Raw genomic sequence first — 2,734 nt, 5'->3', positions numbered from 1 at the left:
TTTGGTCTTTGTTCATTAATAGAAGTTTGCCAAAAAATTTTCTTTATGTTTTTTCCTGAATTCCCTATTTTCTCTGTTTCATCATCTCGACTAACATGATTTATTCCTATAGACATTTGGCTATTTAGTTGCTTTGAGTAGGGGTTTCCTCTACAACTGCAGGAAAGGTTTGAACTGGATTTACTGTGGGGGCCTGCCTCAGGCCCCTCTGGGAGTTTCCCGAAGCTCGAGGCAGAGGATTACCCTGTCTGTCCCTTGTTGATCTACATTCGTTGGTCCAGTGTTTTCCCTTACCACACCTTCTGCATACTCCAGAAGGAAGGGGCATTCTGTTGCCAGTGTTTCTTGAAGAAACATTATTTCTAGGAATGACCTCTTTACAATCCCTTTTCAAATGTCCTTGCTTTCCACATCCAAAACATCTAACATTGCTCAAACCTTTTGAAATTGCTTTTCCTACCCACATATCATCATGGTCATAAGCCTCAACATTAACTGTATCTCTAATCCAATCTTCCAAAGGTGCAGATCTTGCCTTTAACGGCCTGATTATCCTTTTGCATGCTGCATTTGCATTCTCAAAGGCCAAAGATTCAATTATTATCTGACTAGCCTCTGAATTCGGGACCATTTTCTGTACTGCTGAAGTCAATCTTTGTAAGAAATCTGTGAAAGATTCTTTTGGGCCCTGTATAACCTTTGTAAATGACTCAGTTTTTTTTCCTGGTTCTTCAACTCTGTCCCATGCATTCAAAGCTGCCGTTCAACATAGAACTAGGGTTTGGACATCATATAAACTTTGTGTTTCTACTGAAGCATATTGGCCTTCTCCAATAAGCTGATCCTGACAGACTTGTATTCCGCTATCCCTCCATTGTTTTTCTATATTTTTAGCCTCATTATTGAACCACATTTTCCACTGGAGATGTTGTCCAGGTTCAAGAACAGCCTGTGCCAATTCCCGCCAGTCCTTTGGTATAATCCTATTACTAGTTGACTAGTTGTTTAACATTTGCTTTACATATGGGGAGTGCATGCCATAAGATGCTATTGCCTTCTTAAATCTTCGTAAGTCTAACATTTTAATTGGAGCCCAAGTATTTTGTTCATTCTCTTCATCAGGTAGCTGCTGTACCACTACTGGATAAATTAAGGGTGATTGTGTGAAAACTGGCTTTCTTTCTGTAACCTTATGATCCAATTTTGAAACAACTTCACTGTTTATTTCTTCTGTCTGAGTTTGAATTTCTCTATAATTCATTTTACCAGTTTAATAGGTTTTTCTAAGACTGTTATCCTGGCACTTAAATTGACTATCTTTTTAAATAGTAAAATGAGGATAAGAAAAGTAATAAACTGAATAATTCGATCAATATTAACCTTTTCATATAGTTGTTCCATTGTCAGAGTGCCTAAAATTTCAAACAAAGTCCAATTTTCTTCCAATGCACACATAAAGCCCATTTTTTTAATGTAGAAAAAAATTCTCTTTTAAATAGATATGTTAATTGACTTACCAAGTCTGGGTAGAACAGTAGAATCCCAGGGAATTTCAAAACAGCTTCCTGGTGTTCGAGGTGTGAATCCAGAGAGAGAGAGAGAGAGAGAGAGAGAGAGAGAGTAGCGGCTTGAGCCGAGTCAAGCCTTGGCAGGGCAGGCCTGAGTTGTTTGTAGCAGTTGCAAGTAGCTCCAGCTGCGGGTCAGTCAGGCCTGGGCCTGAGCTAGGCAGCCGGGCCGCCCAGGCCGGAAAACGGACCTGCCGCCAAGCCAAGCCAAGCGATTTTTAATGGATTCTTGTCATGTTGGGCGCCAAATGTAGATGTAACCAACCTTCTTATTAAATAAGAAACACAGAACCAATGCAAAGAATAAAGCCAAGAGGTCAGAGCTAAGAGCTAAAACCTTACCCTTCCTCCTGCAGTGGTCCTACCTCTCCAAACTCACTACCCCTGTGTTAATGTCTTTATATAGTGTTCCTGTTCTGCCTTCTCATTGGTTGTAAACCCAACCACATGACCGCCTCATCACGGCCTGTCTGTATAGGCCTCCAGGTTTTCCTTGCTTGGTATTGAGATTAAAGGCATGTGTGTCCAATAATGGCTGTATCACTGAACACACAGAGACTTACCCAGCTCTGCATACCAAGTGCTGGGATCACAAGTGCACGCCACTACTGCCCTGCTTTCCCATGGCTTGCTAATAGCTCTGACCCCTGGGCAACTTTATTTATTAACATACAAATAACATTTTAATACAAATAAAATATCACCATACTGATGTCTGCCCCCAGCATGTAACAGAATCCTCTTAAATTCTGATTTTTTTCCATGGAAAAACTTTTACAACTCCCAAACATATTCTGTTACAGTAGTTTATTTAAAAATTTTTCTCCCATTTAAATTGGGGTGGTTCATTTCCACTCAAACAAACAAATGTTCCAAATAAGAATAGCAAGACAGAGAAGAAAATATTAATAACTGGACTCAATATATACTACTTGAGTTCTAGTAAGTCACCAAAATCGTTTACGTGCTTTTATTAAAATACACCAATGGACACAGGTGGCATTTATTTGTTGTTAGATTAGCCAGATAATGATTAGAATTCTGAGATTGGAACAGGCAAACACAAGTCTATATTGAGGATCAAACATGTTGATTTCTACCTTCCCTCTCCATCTTCTTTGCTTTTAGCATCTGAAAGTGGTTAATCAATAAAGAATAGCTAGCTGGTG

The sequence above is a fragment of the Peromyscus eremicus genome, unplaced genomic scaffold, assembly GCF_949786415.1.
Source record: "Peromyscus eremicus unplaced genomic scaffold, PerEre_H2_v1 PerEre#2#unplaced_1689, whole genome shotgun sequence".
NCBI classification, from domain to species: Eukaryota; Metazoa; Chordata; class Mammalia; order Rodentia; family Cricetidae; genus Peromyscus; species Peromyscus eremicus.
The sequence above is the reverse complement of the archived record's forward strand: the minus strand, read 5'-3'. Positions refer to the sequence as shown.